At 42.7% G+C, this 18,583-nt stretch overlaps 1 protein-coding gene across 1 annotated transcript in view; it reads right to left on the bottom strand.

Annotated features, from left to right (window-relative positions):
* The window catches only part of LOC134349857 (inverted formin-2-like), a 183,480-nt gene extending 169,887 nt beyond the window's left edge, over window positions 1–13,593 (bottom strand). The window contains exon 1 of the mRNA XM_063054815.1: window positions 13,464–13,593. The gene's annotated coding sequence lies outside the window, so the exon portion shown is untranslated. The remainder of the gene's footprint in view (window positions 1–13,463) is intronic.
* Window positions 13,594–18,583: the final 4,990 nt, after the last annotated feature.

The raw sequence follows: 18,583 nt of genomic DNA, 5'->3' as shown, positions 1-18,583 counted from the left end.
ATACAGCCAAGTCCATCACGGGTACAGCCCTCGCAAGCATTGAGCACATCTACATGAAACACTGTTGCAGGAAAGCAGCATCCATCATCAGGGACCCTTGCCACTCAGGACATGGTCTCCTCTCACTGCCGCCATCAGGAAGAAGGGACAAGATCCTCAGGACCCCTCCACCAGGTTCAGGAGCAGTTACCACCTCTCAACCATCAGGCTCTTGAACCAAAGGGGATAACTTCACTCGCCCCATCATTGAAATGTTCCCACAACCCATGGGCTCACTTTAAAAGACTCTTCGTCTCATATTCTCAAATTATTGCTTATTTATTTATTATTATTATTATTTCTTCTTTTGTATTTGCAGTTTGTTGTCTTCTGCACTCCGGCTGAATACTGTAGTTAGACGGTCTTTTATTGATTCGGTTATGGTTATTATTCTACAGATTTATTGAATATGTCCACAAAAAAATGAATCTCAGGATTATTTATGATGACATATATGTACTCTGATAATAAGAGTTACTTTGAACTTTAAAGTCAGATGTATCGGAGTAAAGAGAAATCGAGAGGCACGAGAGAGGAGTTGGCTGAAATTGATTGGAAGGGACAGCAGAGCAGCAATGGCTGGAGTTTCTGGGAGCATTTCAGAAGGCACGGGATACATACATCCCAAAAATGCAGAAGTATTATAAAGGGAGGTTGAGGCAATCGTGGCTGCCAAGGGAAGACAAAGACAGCCTAAAAGTCAAAGAGAGGGCATATAATAGGGCAAAAATTCGTGGGAAGTTAGAAGATTCAGATGCTCTTAAAAACCACAGAAAGCAACTAAAAAGCTATAAGGAGGGAAAAGATGAAATATGAAGGTAAGCTAGCCAATATATCAAAGAGGATACCAAAAGTTCTTCTTCAGATATATAAAGAGTAAAAGATAGGTGAGAGTTAATATTGGACCACTGGAGAGGTAGTAATGGAGGACAAAGAAATGCAGATGAACTGAATAAGTAGTTTGCACAGTTTTCACTGTGAAAGTCATTCGCAGTTGGAGAGTGGCAGGGGACAGAAGTGAGTGTGATTGCTGTTACTAGGGAAAAGGTGATGGAGAAGCTGAAAGGTCTGAAGATAGGTAAGCCAACTGAACCAGCTGGATTACCCCATGATTCTGAAAGAGGTGGCTAAAGAAATGCTGGAGGCATTAGCAATGATCTTTTAAGAATTATGAGATTCTGAAATGGCTCTGGAGTACATAAGAACATAAGAAATAGGAGCAGGAGTAGGCCATCTGGCCCATCAAGCCTGCCCTGCCATTCAATAAGATCATGGCTGATCTGTCCATAAACTCAGCTCCATCTACCTGCCTTTTCCCCATAACCCTTAATTCCCCTACTATGTAAAAACCTATCTAACTGTATCTTAAATATATTTAGTGAAGAAGCCCCAACTGCTTCCCTGGGCAGAGAATTCCACAGATTCACCACTCTCTGGGAAAAACAGTTTCTCCTCATCTCCGTCCTAAATCTTCTCCCCTGAATCTTGAGGCAATGTCCCCTAGTTCTAGTCTCACCTACCAATGGAAACAACTTTCCTACTTCTATCTTATCTATCCCTTTCAAAATTTTGTATGTTTCCATAAGAGCCCCTCTCATTCTTCTGAATTCCAGAGAGTACAGTCACAGGCGACTCAATCTCTCCTCATAGGTTAACCCCTTTATCTCTGGAATCAACCTGGTGAACCTCCTCTGCACTGCCTCCAAAGCCAGTATATCCTTCCTCAAGTATGGAGACCAGAACTGCACACAGTACTCCAGGTGCGGCCTCACCAGTACCCTGTAGAGTTGCAGTATGACCTCCCTGCTCTTGAATTCAATTCCTCTAGCAATGAAGGCCAACATTTTGTGATTCATGCACAAGCACTCCCAAGTCCCTCTGCACAACAGCATGCTGTAATCTTTCACCATTTAAATAGCAATCTGCTCTTCTATTATTCCTTCCAAAGTGGATGATCTCACATTTACTGACGTTGTATTCCATCTGCCAGACCTTGGCCCACTCACTTAACCTATCTATATCCCTCTGCAGACTCTCCACCTCCTCTGCACAATTTGCTTTTCCACTCAGTTTAGTGTCATCAGCAAATTTTGCTATGCTACGCCACACTCAGTCCCGTCTTCCAAATCATCAATGTAAATGGTAAACAGCTGCGGGCCCAGCACCGACCCCTACGGCACCCCACTTGCCACTGACTGACTACCAGAGAAACACCCATTTATACCAACTCTCGGTCTTCTATTGGTTAACCAATCCACTATCCATGCCAATACACTTCCTCCGACTCCATGCATCCGTATCTTATTTATAAGTCTCTTGTGCGGCACTTTATCGAACGCTTTCTGGAAATCCGAGTATATGACAGCCACCTGTTCCCCTCTATCCACTGTACTCATTATGTCCTCAAAGAACTCCAGTAAGATTGTCAAACAGGTCCTGCCCTTTCTGAATCCATGCTGCGTCTGTCTAATGGAACCACTCCATTCTAAATGTTTCGCTATTTCTTCCTTAATGACAGCTTCAAGCATTTTCCCAACTACAGATGTTAAGCTAACTGGCCTATAGTTGCCTGTCTTTTGCCTACATCCTTTTTTAAAAAGTGGCATGACATTTGCTGTCTTCCAATCCGCTGGGACCTGCCCAGAGTCTGGAGAATTTTGATAAATGATTACCAACATGTCTACTATAACCTCCGCCAATTCCCTTAGCACCCTGGGATGCACCCCATCAGGACCAGGGGACTTATCTACCTTCAGGCCCTCTAGTTTGCACATCACTATCTCTTTAGTGACAGTGATTTTATCCGTGTCCTCACCTCCCATTTCGTCCATAACATCACTCTTTGGTATATTAGACGTGTCCTCCACCGTGAAGACCGACACAAAATAGTCATTCAATGCCTCAGCCATTTCCTTATCACCCAATATCAATTTTCCCTTCTCGTCTTCCAGGGGACCTACGTTGACTTCAGCCACCCTCTTCTGCTTTATATATTTATAAAAACTTTTGCTATCTGTTTTTATATTTTGTGCTAATTTACTTTCATACTCTATCTTCCCTTTCCTTATTTCTTGTTTAGTTGTTCTTTCTTGCTTTTTGAAGTTTTCCCAATCCTCCAGTCTCCCACTACTCTTTGCGACTTTGTACACAGGAGCTTTTAATTTGATACTATCTTTTATTTCCTTAGTTATCCAAGGCTGGCTCTCCCCACACTTACTGTCCTTACTTTTGACTGGAATATACTTTTGCTGAGCACTGTGAAAAGTCTCTTTGAAAGTATTCCACTGTTCCTCAACTGTCCTCCAAATAGCCTGTGCTCCCAATCCACATTAGCCAACTCCTCCCTCATCCTGTTATACTCTCCCTTGTTCAACCATAACCATAATACACGAGTTTCAGATCTAACTATTTCATCCTCCATCTGAATGCGAAATTCAATCATACTATGATCACTCTTTCCAAGAGGATCCCTGACTACAAGATTGTTAATCTTACCTGTCCCATTGCACAGGACTAGATCTAAGATAGCATTTTCCCTTGTAGGTTCACTAACATGTTGCTCAAGAAAGCCATCATGGATGCATTCTATGAAGTCCTCCTCAAGACATCCTTGACCAACCTGATTCACCCAATCTATGTGGAACTTAAAATCCCCCATGACGACTGCTGTTCCATTCTCACAAGCCTCAGTTATTTCTTGGTTAATCGCCTCTGCTACTGCAATATTCTTACTAGGTGGCCTATAGACAACACCCACCAGTGATTTTTTCCCTTTACTATTCTTAATCTCTACCCAGATGAACTCAACATTCTGCTCCGTAGATCTTATATCGTCTCTCACAATCGCCCTGATCTCATCCCTAATCAAGAGTGCCACCCCACCTCCTTTGCCTTCCTGCCTATCTTTCCGTATTACCCGATACCCTTGGATATTTAATTCCCAGTCATCTCCACCTTGCAACCAGGTTTCTGTAATGGCCACTAAATCATATCCCTTGGTACTGATCTGTGCCACAAATTCATTAACCTTGATTCTAATACTATGGGCATTTAGATAAAGTGCCCTTATACTCATTGTCCTTTTACAAACGTTTGTAGAATCTAGTGACCGATGCGATTTTTGCTTTTTACTTTTATGCATTCTACTCTTACTTTTCTCTTCACTAACTCTAGCTTTGGTCTCTGCATCACTTCCCTCTTCTTTTCTGTGTGGGTTCCCATCCCCCTGCCATATTAGTTTAAAGCCTCCCCAACAGCACTAGCAAACAATCTCCCGAGGACATTGATCCCGGCCCTGCCCAGATGTAGACCGTCCGGACAGTACTGGTCCCACCTCCCCCAGAAGCAGTTCCAATGCCCCAAGAATCTGAAACCCTCCCTCCTGCCCCACCGCTCACGCCACATATTCATTCTAGCTATCCTGGTATTCCAACTCTGGCTAGCACGTGGCACCAGTCATAATCCTGAGATCATTACCTTTGAGGTCTTACTCTTTAATTTATTTCCTAGCTCCCTAAATTCAGCTTGTAGGACCTCATCCCGCTTTCTTCCTATACAATTAGTACCTACATGCACCACAACAGCTGGCTGCTCACCCTCCCCTTTCAGAATGCCCTGCAGCCTCTCCAAGACATCTCTGACCCTTTCACGCGGGAGTCCCATTTGCAGCCACAGAAGCTTCTCTCTATTCCCCTTATCATGGAATCCCACCAGAACAGCTCCGCCACTCTTATCCTGGACAATTGCAAATGTCACTCCACTCTTCAAGAAGGGAGAGAGGCAGAAGAAAGGAAATTACAAAACCATAAGATATAGGAGCAAAATTAGGCCATGTAGCTCACTGAATCTGATTCATTTTTCCTCTCAGCCCCAATCTCCTGCATTCTCTTGATATTCTTTCACACCCTGATCAATCAAGAATCGAACCTCTGCCTTAAATATACATAAAGACATCCTCCACAGCTGCCTGTGACAACAAATTCCACAGATTCACCACTCTCTCACGCAAGAAATTCCGAAAGGACACCCCTCTATTTTGAGGCTGTGTCCTCTGGTCTTAGACACTCCACAGGAAACATCCTCGCCACATCCAATCTATCAAGGCCTTTCACCATTCAATAGGTTTCATCTAGATCGCCCCTCACTCAACTAAATTCCAGTAAGTACAGTTCCAGTGCCATCATATGACAAACTGGTCAACCCTGGAATCATTTTTAGGAACCTCCTCTGAACCATCTCCAGTGTCGGCACATCCCTTCTAAGATAAGGGGCCCAAAATTGTTCACAATACTCCAAGTAAGGCCTTACTAGTGCTTTATAAAGACTGAACATTACATCCTTGCTTATACGTTCGAGTCCTCTTGAAATGAATGCCAAATTTGGATTTGCCTTTCTCACCTGCAAATTAATCTTTAAAGAATCTCTTTGAGCCTCAGAGATTTGTATTTTTTCTCCATTTAGAAAATAGTCAACCCTTTATTTCTTCTACCAAAGTACATGACCGTACACTCCCCAACACTTATTCTATTTGCCATTTCTTTGCCCATTCTCCAAATCTGTCTAAGTCCTTCCCTACTTACTCAAAACTACCTGCCCATCCACCTATCTTCATATCATCTGCCAACTTTGGAACAAAGCCATCAATTCCAAATCACTTACATTTAACGTAAAAAGAATGGTTCCCAGTTATAGGCCAGTTTGCCTGACCTCTGTGATTGGGAAGATGTTGGAGTTGATTGTTGAAGATATGGTTTCAAGGTACTTGTACGCACATAATAAAATAGGCCATAGTCAGCACGGTTCCCTTAAGGGTGCATCTTGCTTGACAAAACTGTTGGAATTATTTGCAGAAATAACAAGCAGGATAGACAACGAAGAACCTGTGGGTGCTGAGTACTTGGATTTTCAGGAGGCCTTTGACAAGGTGCTGCACATGAGGCTTCTTAACAAGGTAAAAGTCCACAGTATTACAGAAAGATACTAGTATGGGCAGAGCATTGGCTGATTGGCAGGAGGCAAAGAGTGGGAATAAACGGAGCCTTTGGCTGGCTGCTGGTGACTCGTGGTGCTCCACTGAGGTCTGTGTTGGGACTGATTCTTGACATAATATGTCAATGATTTGGATGATGTTATTGACTTTGTGGCCAAGTTTGTGGATAGTACCAGATAGCTGGAGGGGTAAGTATTGTTAAGGAAGCAGAGAGTCTGCAGAAGGACCTAGACAGATCAGGAGATGGTAAAGAAGCGGCAGATGAGATAGTGTCAGGAAGTGTGAAGTATTCTTTCAGCGAGGAGGAAATTCACAAATCTGAGGTGCAAATGGACTTGGGAATCCTCATGCAAAATTCCCTAAAGGTAGGTTGAATCAGTGGTGAGGACGGCAGATGTGATGTTTGCATTCATTTTGAGAGAACTAGAATGTAAAGGGATGTTTTGGATCATGTCCTCATCATTTTGGAGAGGGAAGGAGACAGCCAGCTGTCTTGGTACATAGTGGGACCAATGACACAGGAAGGAAAAGCAAAGAGGTCCTGAGGGAAATTAAGAGAGAATTTAAAGAACTAGGCAGAAAGCTGAGAAGCAGGAGCTCCAGGGTATTGATTTTTGGATTGCTACCTGTGCCACGTGCCATGTGCCAGTGAGAGTAGAAAGAGGATGACTTGGCAGATAAATGCATGGCCCTGGAGCTGGTGCAGGGGGCAGGGCTTCAGGTTGTTGGATCGTTGGGATCTCTTCTGGGGGAGATATGACCTGTACAAAAGCAACAGGTTGCACCTCAACACGAGGGGGACAAATATTCTTGTGGGCACATTTGTTAGAGCTGATGGGGAGGGGGTAGTTTGGCAGGGGAGTGGGAAATGGAGTGAAGGGACTCAGGATAGGATGGATGGTAAGAAAGCAAAGATAGCGTGCAGTCAGACTGTCAGGGAGGGCAGGCAGGTGATGGGACAAAATTGCAGCCAGCAGGGTGAGTATCAGTGCATTAGGGAAGCCAAGACAGTACTCAAAGAGTTATATCTCAATGCACGGAGTTTAAGAATTGAATTGAATTGACTTTATTTCTTACATTCTTCACATACATGAGGAGTAAAAATCTTTACGTTAAGAAATAAGGTGGATGATCTTGTTGCACCTTTACAGGTTGTCAGGTATGATGTTGCGGCTATCGCTGAAACGTGGCTGAAGGATGGTTGTAGTTGGGAGCTGAATGTCCAAGGTTACACATTATATCGGAGGGATAGGAAGGTAGGCAGAGGAGGTGGTGTGGCTCTGCTGGTAAAGAATGGCATCAAATCATTAGAAACATGTGACATAAATTCAGAAGCTATTGAATCCTTATTGATTAAAGAACTGCAAGGGCAAAAGGACTCCCAACATTAGCTGAGATGTGAACCACAGATTACGATGGGAAATAGAAAAGGTGTGTCATAGGGCAATGTTATGGCAGTCAGGGGAGATTTCAACATGCAGGTTGTTTGGGAAATCTCAAGATCTATTTCCAGCCTGAAGTTCCCAGTCGACCTGCATGTTGTTGAATGCCTCTGGCTTTTTAGAGCAGTTTGTCATTGAGCCAACTAGGGGATCAGCTATACTGGATTGGGTGTTATGTAATGAACCAGAGGTGCTTAGAGATCTTAAGGTAAAGGAACTCTTAGGAGGCAGTGACCACAATATGATTGAGTTCAATTTGAAATTTGATAGGGAGAAAGTAAAGTCTGATGTAGCATTATTTCAGTAGAGTAAAGGAAATTACAGTTGTATTAGAGAGGAGTTGGCCAAAGTAAGTTGGAAGGAGATGCTGGCAGGGATGACAGCAAACCACCAGTGGCTTGAGTTTCTGGGGAATATGCGGAAGGTGCAGTATAGATGTATTTCAACAACAAAGCAATACTCAAATGGAAAAATAGTATCACTTTGGCTGACAAGGGAAGTCAAAGCTAATATAAAAGCAAAGGAGAGGGCATACAACAAAGCAAAAATTAGTGCAAATATGGATTGGGAAACTTTTAAATACCTACAGAACACAACAAAAAGAATTATTATGAGGGAAAAGATGAAATATGAAAGTGAGCTAGCAAATAGTATCAAGGTAGATAGAAAAAGCTTTTTCAAGAATATAAAAAAATAAAAGAGAGATACGTGTGGATATAGGACTGTTAGAAAATTAGGCCGGAGAAACAATAACCAGGGGGAGGGGGTTCAAAGAAATGGCGATGAACTAAATGAGTATTTTGCACCAGTCTTCACTGTGGAGGACACTAGCAGTGCGCCAGATGTTGAAGTGTATGAAGGAAGAGAAGGAGTATTATTGTTAGAAACACAGAAACATAGAAATCCTACAGCACAATACAGGCACTTCGGCCCACAAAGCTGTACCAAACATGTCCTACCTTACAAATTACCAGGGTTACCCATAGCCCTCTATTTTTCTGAGCTCCATGTACCTGTCCAAGAGACTCTTAAAAGACCCTATTGTATCCGCCTCCACCACCATCGCTGGCAGCCCATTCCATGCACTCACTACTCTCTGTGTAAAAAACTTACCCCTTTTATCTCCTCTGTACCTACTCCCAAGCACCTTAAAACTGTGCCCTCTCATGCTAGCTATTCCAGCTCTGGGAAAAAGACTCTAATTATCCACATGATCAATGCCTCTTATCGTCTTTTACGCCTCTATCAGGTCACCTCTCATCCTCCATCGCTCCAAGGAAAAAAGGCCGAGTTCACTCAACCTATTCTCATAAGGCATGCTCCCCAATCCAGGCAACATCCTTGTAAACCTCCTCTGCACCCTTTCTATGGTTTCCACAACCTTCCTGCAGTGAGGCAACCAGAACTGAGCACAGTACTCCAAGTGGGGTCTGACCAGGGTCCTATACAGTTGCTACATTACCTCTTGGCTCTTAAACTCAATCCCACGATTGATGAAGGCCAATGCACTGTATGCCTTCTTAACCACAGAGTCAATCTGTGCAGCTGCTTTGAGTGTCCTATGGACTCGGACCCCAAGATCCCTCTGATCCTCCACACTGCCAAGAGTCTTACCATTAATACTATATTCTGTCATCATATTTCACCTACCAAACTGAACCACCTCACACTTATCTGGGTTGAACTCCATCTGCCACTTCTCAGCCCAGTTTTGCATCCTATCGATGTCCCGCTGCAACCTCTGACAGCCCTCCACACTATCCACAACACCCCTAAACTTTGTGTCATCAGCAAATATACTAACCCATCCCTCCACTTCCTCATCCAGGTCATTTATAAAAATCACAAAGTGCAGGGGTCCCAGAACAGATCCCTGAGGCACACCTCTGGTCACCCATCTATGTGACCCATCTACAACCACTCTTTGCCTTCTGTGGACAAGCCAGTTCTGGATCTACAAAGCAATGTCCCCTTGGATCCCATGCCTCCTTAATTTCTCAATAAGCTTGTATGGGGTACCTTGTCAAATGCATTGCTGAAAACCATATACACTACATCTACTGCACTACCTTCATCAATGTGTTTAATCACATCCTCAAAAAATTCAATCAGGCTCGTAAGGCACGACCTGCCTTTGACAAAGCCATGCTGACTCCTCCTAATCAATTTATGCCTCTCCAAATGTTCATAAATCCTGCCTCTCAAGATCTTTTCCATCAACTTACTAACCACTGAAGTAAGACTCACTGGTCTATAATTTCCTGGACAATCTCTACTCCCTTTCTTGAATAATGGAACAACATCAGCAACCCTCCAATTCTCCGGAACCTCACCCGTCCCCATTGATGATGCAAAGGTCATTGCCAGAGGCTCAGCAATCTCCTCCCTCACTTCCCACAGTAGCCTGGGGTACATCTTGTCCGGTGTCGGTGACTTATCCAACTTGATGCTTTCCAAAAGCTCTAGCACATCCTCTTCCTTAATATCTACATGCTCAAGCTTTTCAGTCCACTGCAAGTTATCCCTACAATAGCCAAGATCCTTTTCCATAGTGAATACTGAAGCAAAGTACTCTTTAAGAATCTCTGCTATCTCCCCTGGTTCCATACACACTTTTCCACTGTCACTTGATTGGTCCTATTCTCTCACATCTTATCCTCTCGCTCTTCAATTACTTGTAGAATGCCTTGGGATTTTTCTTAATCCTGTCCACCAAGGCCTTCTCATGGCCCCTTCTGGCTCTCCTAATTTCATTCTTAAACTCCTTCCTGCTAGCCTTATAATCTTCAAGATCTCTATCATTACTTAGTTTTTTGAACCTTTTGTAAGCTTTTCTTTTCTTCTTGACTAGATTTACAACAGCCTTTGTACACCACGTTTCCTGTACCCTACCATCCTTTCCCTGTTTCATTGGAATGTATCTATGCAGAACTCCACACAAATATCCCCTGAACAGTTGCCACATTTCTTCCGTACATTTCCCTGAGAACATCGGCTTCCAATTTATGCTTCCAACTCCTGCTTGATAGCCTCATAATTCCCCTTACCCCAATTAAACACTTTCCTAACTTGTCTGTTCCTATCCCTTTCCAAAGCTATGGTAAATGATATAAAATTGTGATCACTATCTCCAAAATGCTCTTTCACTGAGAGATCTGACACCTGACCAGGTTCATTTCCCAATACCAGATCAAGTACAGCCTCTTCTCTTGTAGGCTTATCTACATATTGTGTCAAGAAACCAGCTTGACACACCTAACAAACTCCACCCTATCTAAACCCCTCACTCTAAGGACATGCCAATTGATATTTGGGAAATTAAAATCTCCCATCATGACAACCCTGTTATTATTATACCTTTCCAGAATCTGTCTCCCTATCTGCTCATCGATGTTCCTGTTACTATTGGGTGGTCTATAAAAAACATCCAGTAGAGTTATTGACCCCTTCCTGTTCCTAACTTCTACCCAAAGACTCCGTAGACCATCCCTCCATGTCTTCCTCCTTTTCTGCAGCCATGACACTATCTCTGCTCAACAGTGCCACACCCCCACCTCTTTTGCCTCCCTCCTTGTCCTTTCTGAAACACCTAAAGCTTGTCACTCGAAGTAACCATTCCAGCCCCTGAGCCATCCAAGTCTCAGTAATGGCCACAACATCATAGCTCCAAATATTGATCCACGCTCTAAGCTCATCTGCTTTGTTCATAATACTACTTGCATTAAAATAGACTCATCTCAAACCATTGGTTTGAGCGCATCCCTTCTCTATAACTTGCCTATCTCCCCACTTGCACTGTCTCCAAGCTTTCTCTATTTGTAAGCCAACTGCCTCTTCCTCCATCTCTTCAGTTTGGTTCCCACCCCTCAGCAAAACTCTTCCCAATAGGTTTAGCAAACCTCCCCTCCAGGATATTGGTCCCCTTGGGATTCAAGTGTTATTATTATTGTATTATTACAAGGTGTGGGCACGTGGCCAAGTGGTTAAGACATTGGACTAGTGACCTGAAGGTCGTGAGTTCAAGCCCCAGCCGAGGCAATGTGTTGTGTCCTTGAGCAAGGCACTTAACCACACATTGCTCTGCGATGACACTGGTGCCAAGCTGTATGGGCCCTAATGCCCTTCCATTGGACAACATTGGTGTCATGGAGAGGGGAGATTGGCAGCATTGGCAACTGCTGGTCTTCCATACAACCTTGTATGCCTGCGCCCTGGAGAGTGAAGACTTTCCAGGCACAGATCCATGGTCTCGCAAGACTAACGGATGCCTTTAAATTATTACAAGGGAGAAGGTGCTCAAAAAGCTGAAAGACCAAAGGGTACATAAGTCACCTGGACCAGATGAACTACACACTAGGGTTCTGAAAGACGTAGCATTAGAGATTGTGGCAGCATTAGTAATGTTCTTTCAAGAATCATTGGACTCTGGCATGGTTCCAGAGGACAGGAAAATTGCAAATGTCACTCCACTCCTTTTAAGGACAAGGTGATGGAGTGCTTGGGAACACAGGAAAAGATAGTACAAAGTCAGCATGGTTTCCTTAAGGGAAAATCTTGCCTGACGACCTGTTGGAAATCTATGAGAAGATTACAAGTAGGATAGATAAAGGGGATGCAGTGGATGTTGTACATTTGGATTTTCAGGAGGCTTTTGACAAAGTGCCGCACACAAGGCTGCTTACCAAGTTAAGAGCCCATGGTATTACAGGAAAGTTACTAACATAGTTAGAGCACTGACTGATTGGTAGGAGGCAGCGAGTGGGAATAAAAGGATCCTTTTCTGGTTGGCTGCCAGTGACTAGTGGTGTTCCACAGGGGTCGGTGTTGGGACCACTTCCACTTATGCTGTATATCAATGATTTAGATGATGGATTAAATGGCTTTATTGCCAAGTTTGCAGATGTTACGAAGACTGGTGGAGGGGCAGGTAGTGTTGAGAAAACAGATAGGCTGCAGAAGGACTTAGACAAATTAGGAGAATGGGCAAGAAAGTGGCAAATGAAATAATGTTTGAAAATGCATGGTCATGCACTTTGAAATAAATGTGCAGACTATTTTCTGAACAGGGCCATAATCTTTCGCCAGGGGCTGGTATGGCTTGTGGAATTTGTTACCACAGGCAGCTGTGGAGGTCAGGTCATTGGGTGTATTTAAAGCAGAGATTGATAGGTTCTTGATTGGCCTTGGTATCAGCAGTTACAGGGAGAAGGCTGGGGAGTGGGGCTGAGGAGGGGAATAAAAGATCAGTAATGGTGGAGCAGACTTGATGGGCCAAATGGCCTAATTCTGCTCCTACATCTTATGGTCTAAAAGGAAAGATGTGATGTTGAGGCTTTATAGGGCATGGGCAAGGCCTTGCTTTCCAAGGCATTGGTCAGACAGCACTTGAAATATACCTTTAAGAGAAGGCATTGGCCAGGGCAATGACGAAGTTCAGGAGAATTATTGTGGGAATGAAAGGGTTAATATATGAGGAGCATTTGATGGTTTTCTGTCCCTACTTGCTAGAGTTTAGAAGAATGAAGAGGGGATTTCATCGAAACCTCTCGAATACTGAAAGGCCTAGGTTGAGAGGATGTTTCCGATAGTGGAGGAATCTAGCACGGCCTCAGAATAGAGGGATATTCCTTCTGAAGGAAGATGAGGAGGAATTTCTTTAGCCAGACGGTGGTGAAGCTGTGGAATTCATTGCCACAGACGGCTGTGAAGTCCAAGTCATTGCGTACATTTAAAACGGAGGTTGATAGGTTCTGGATTCGTCAGGGTGTCAAAGGTTACGAGGAGAAGGCAGAAGAAAGATATTGAGAGGGGAAATCAATAAACCATGATGAATGGCGGAGCAGACTCACGGGCCGAATGGCCCGATTCTGCTTGTACAGGCCGGGGAGCGCCAAACGAGAACCAGAACTCCCGGCTATGGGTCCCAGACTCTCGGTGCTCCTGAACACCCGGGCCGGGCACTAGCTCCAAGGGATGAGGGGTCTGTCACTCACCAAAGGTTCTGCCGGTTTCCTCCGATCCACCCGGTAATCCCGGGACCGCTCGGCCCTTCCTCCCGCGGTCGATTGCGCTCGGATTTTTCACAAACCACCCAAAACTTCGCATGTCAGTGCGCCTGCGCGGCCGAAACCCTCCCAGTCTCCGCGTACAGCCCAAGGCAAACAGGTAACCCGGTACTGCCCAACACCTACAGCTCGATAGTGACAGGTAACCGGGTACAGCCCAAGGCAAACAGGTAATCGGGACCAGCGCGACGGTGACAGGTAACCCGGTACTGCCCAACACCTACAGCTCAATAGTGACAGGTAACCGGGTACTGCCCAACGCCTACAGCTCAATAACCCGGTACAGCCCGACGGGAACAAGTAACCGGGTTCAGCCGGGCGGAAACAGTTAACCTAGTACTGTCCGATGGGGACTGGTGACCGGGAACAGGACTCCCGATACAGCCTGTCGGGGACAGACGACCCGATTTCTCCTCGCACAGAGGATCATATGTACTACTCGGGTACGGGGGCCGTGGGGGTGGAGACAACGGGACAGTTAGCGGGGTGTAGAAGCGATGGTGGATGTTATGACCGGAACATCTGCCTGGAAGGGCGGACTGGGAGAGATTAGTGAACCCGGTGGGTCTGAGGGTTGAAATCGATGTATTTTAATGCGAGGATTATATGGATAAAGGTGATGAACGTACCGCTTAGATCAGTACACGGAACTACGATGTTGTACAAAGACTTGGTGGCCTGAGAGACAGGGACGGCTGCTTAGTGTTCCAGAGTTTGGATGTTTTAGAGAAAGGTACACTAAGAAAGGTGCGGGAATTGAGTGCCTTGATCCTGAAGAAGGGTCTCGGCTGGAAACGTCGACTTTTTATTCATTTCCATTGGAGGCTGCCTGAGCGGCTGAGTTCCTCCAGAATTTTGTGTGGAAAACTGACAAGTTTTTCATACTGCTTACCCTTGCTTACTGACTGCCCGTTACTCCGCTACCGTTTCGGGCGGCAATGAAGGTCCAACATCTCTGGCGGTGTTCAGAGCTTCCTTCATCATATCAGTAGCTTCCTCTCGATTTTCACAACCAGCCAGTCATATGAGTTCCGGGTGGAGTCTCGGGAATACCGTCCCACGCAGATGCAGGAGGGTTTTTTTTTTGTAATTTATTTTTAATTGAACTTCATCATCAAACAAACATTTCCGTAAGATGTATTTCAGATAATGTGCATATATATCATATAATCATATTTGTCACAAATCTCCACATAATATTTATCTGAGGTATACACTTATAGAAAGGAGAGGAAAGAAAGAACAATCGAAAGAAGAAAACTATGTACAAAGTAGGGAGTGATCTTTTTAAACAACATATTCATTGACTTGTGAGAATAAAATCAGGCCTATGAGGTGTTATATAGTTAAACCATTTTTCCCAGTATAAATAAAATTGTTCCAATTTATGATTAATAGATGCTGTTATCTTCTCCATTTTGTAAATGTCCATTGTAACTTCCATCCATGCATTTAAAGTTGGGCTGTCCTGTGATAACCATTTCCTGGTAAGAGTCTTTTTACCAGCCACCAGCAGTACATTCATTAAATATTTATCTCTTTTCAACCATTCTTGAGGTATATACCCAGAATATATGGTCTTACTCTCTAAGGGTATTTCACATTTAAAGATGTCTTGTAAGGCATTATGTATCCCACTCCAATAGTCTTTGATAACGGGGCATTCCCAGAAAATATGATAGTTTGCATTTTGATTTCCACAATTTCTCCAGCAAACAGGGAGGTTACTATCATAATGGGATTTCTGAGAGGGTGTAATAAAATATCTTATCAAGTTTTTCCATCCTAACTCCCTCCATTTCTGTGAACTGGTACACTTCCATTGATACCTCCATATTATTGTCCGGTCTTCCTCAGATATTATTATCCCTCCTTCCTTCACCCATTTTGTTTTAATATATGAAGTCGAATGTGTTTTAAGACTTGACAAATGCTTATACATGCTTGAAATGATTCTACTACCATTCTCTGAATTATATGCTTTTCTAAATATCTCTCTATCAGACATGTACTTGCCTTGGTTACATTTTTAACTGTCCTGTTAACATACTGTCGCATCTGTAAATACCGGTAAAAGTCTTGTTTTTCTAATTAGTGTTTCTCCTTAAGCATTTCAGAACTGAACACTGTTCCTTCTTTCATTATATTGCAAATAGCAGTTATTCCTTTAACTGTCCAGTCCTTAAATCTAGCATCCAGTTTATTCGGCATAAAATCCGAGTCATATGCATACCATTTAAGAATTGTAATGTTTCTCTCTAGTTTATATTCTTTTATAATAGTTTTCCATATTTTAAGAGTCCATTTCACCCACTGGTAATCAATTGTATTTATGTAACTTTGTAGGTTATCATCAGCCAAAATTGCCTGTATGGGGATGGAAAGTATCCCCTCCTCAACGTTTTTCCATTGAGCATCATATGATGGGTTGCACCAGCATATCACAGCTCTCAACTGTGCTGCAAAATAGTAATCTCTAAGAGAAGGTAGGCTCCATCCCCCCCATTCCTTTTCCTTGGCTAATTGTGAAGTTTTGAGACAACCTCTAGGCCTTTTACCTTGCCGTATATATCTTGATGGCATCTTGTTCCATTCATTGAATTGATTTTGGTTAATTTCTATTGGTAGGGTCTGAAAGAGATGTAGTAGTCTGGGCAGTATATTCATTTTAATAGATTCAATCCCTGAACTGAGACCAAGAAAAGGAATTAGGTTCCATCTTGTTATATCTTCCTTAATTTTTTTATATATAGGCTGATAATTGCATTCTGATAATTTTGCCAAATCTTTTGGCATAGTGATACCCAAATATTTGACGGACTCTGTTTGCCATGCCCAAGGATATCTACTTTCAATTTCTCTTGGTGGGCTTTAGTTATATGAAAGTAGTTGGGTTTTATCTATGTTGATCTTGTATCCCTATAATTGGCCATATTGTTCAAAGGATTGCATCAATTTAGGTAAAGAATATGTTGGTTGCCCTAGATAGATCAAAATGTCATCCACCTAACAGGCCAATTTATGCTCTGTCCCTTAAATAGTAATTCCCCTGATACCTTCATTTTGTCTGATGTATTGAGCTAATGGTTCCAGATATAATGCGAAGAGTAGCGGTGACCATGCACAACCCTGTCTCGTGCCCCTTTCTCGGGTAAAACTATTAGATAAATATCCATTGATTTTAATCCTAGCAGTAGGATTGTCATATAGTGCCTGTATAGTTTTAATAATTGTGTCATGTAGACCAATTCTATGTAAAACTCTGTACAGTAAAGAAAATTCCAATTAACCAAATCAAATGCCTTTTCAGCATCCACACTTATCACTATTGCTTTAATTTCATTTTTTTATATGATCCATAATGTGAAGTGTCCTTCGTATATTGTCTTGTGTTTGGCATTGTTGTATAAAACTTGTCTGATCATTATGTATCAGTGTGGGTAGAAACTCTTTCAATCGTTTGGCCATGATGGAGGTAAATATTCTATAATCCACATTAAGAATAGATATTGGTCTAAATGACCCACATTCCATTTTATCCCTGCCTCTTTTCGGTACAGCTGAGATTATCGCCTCCTTCCAGCTGGGGGGCATTTGCGCCTTTCTTAGAGCCCAGTTCAGTGTGGGGAGTAAAGCTGATTGACCTGATCTCTCTTTTAGTGAAGCCAAGGTCACGCAGCCACTTCTGGAAAGTGAACGCAATAAACCCACTGCAGCCTACTTCGAATAGATAGCATGAGACCTTCCACCCTCTGTCTCTGGATTCTGATCTTAATTCTGCATACTTGGTTAACTTGCACTCATGGGTTTTATCGATGTTGTCTTCCCAGGGGACTGTGAGTTCACCAATAGCCACTTCTCTACTGGTGTCAGACCATACGATTATATCTGGACGCAATGTGGTGAAAGCTATTTGCTCCAGGAAACTGCTTTTCCCGTTCAAGTTGGCCTTGACACACCAATCATTGGCTGAAGAAAGTATGCTTGATCGTGAGCCTGCGCTGTACACCCTTGACTTGGAGCCTTCTTTCACAAATTCCTTATACCACTCTGCCGTATATCCATCTGATCCTGGTGACTTGCTTAATTTAAGTCTACTAATTGTAGTTTTTAGTTCAGCTTCAGTTATGTCAGCAGTCATCGTTCTATTTCGTTCTTTGCTTAAAGTGGGTAACTCTAAAGAATTCAGGAAGGTGTCATTCTGGGCTATGCTTCCCCCTGGAACTTTGGAATATAGAGTTTTGTAAAACATCACAAACGCTTCTTGAATTTCACTTAGCTTATTTTTTTTTACTTTTGTTCTTGGATCCCTAATTCTATGAATAGTATTTTCTGCTAACTTGTTTTTCAGTTTCCACGCCAGTATTTTCATTGATTTAGATCCACTTTCATAGTGTGTCTGCTTCAGAAACATTACATTTTTTCTAATTTCTTGTGCAGCCAAACTATTAATTTCATTCCTAATTTTTAAAATTTCCTCTAGTGTATCCTGTGCCAAACTCAATTTGTGTTTTTTCTAGTTCCTTCAGCTTATTTTGTAATTCCTCTAATATTTTATTCCTTATATTTTTCTTATATAAAGATATCGCTATAATTTTCCCTCTTAAGACAGCCTTCAGAGTATCCCATAGAATGGGAGGTGAAACCTCTCCATTAACATTGAATTCTAAGGAAAGATCAATTTCTTTTTTAATTTGTTGCTTAAAATAAGGATCATTGAGTAGACTTGAATTTAGTTTCCAAGTAGTATTCTTTGGTTGTAGGTCAAAAACAACAGATAAATATATAGGTGCATGGTCACTTACATCTATTGTCCCAATTCCACAGGTGTTTATTTTGTCTTTGTCTTTTCCAAATGTTATGAAATAGTCTATTCTTGTATATACGGAATGGGGGGCAGAATAATGAGTGTAATCCCACAGAAGGATATTTCATTGCTGTTTCCGTAACATCAGAATGGTAATCCATGTGTGGAGCCAAAAGAGGTGTGGGAGATCTTGTATATATTTTTTTGCATCTGTACTTACTCAGGAGAAGGACTCTATAAG

This window comes from Mobula hypostoma, chromosome 7 (assembly GCF_963921235.1).
Source record: "Mobula hypostoma chromosome 7, sMobHyp1.1, whole genome shotgun sequence".
NCBI classification, from domain to species: Eukaryota; Metazoa; Chordata; class Chondrichthyes; order Myliobatiformes; family Myliobatidae; genus Mobula; species Mobula hypostoma.
This window is presented reverse-complemented; position numbering and strand designations above follow the sequence as displayed.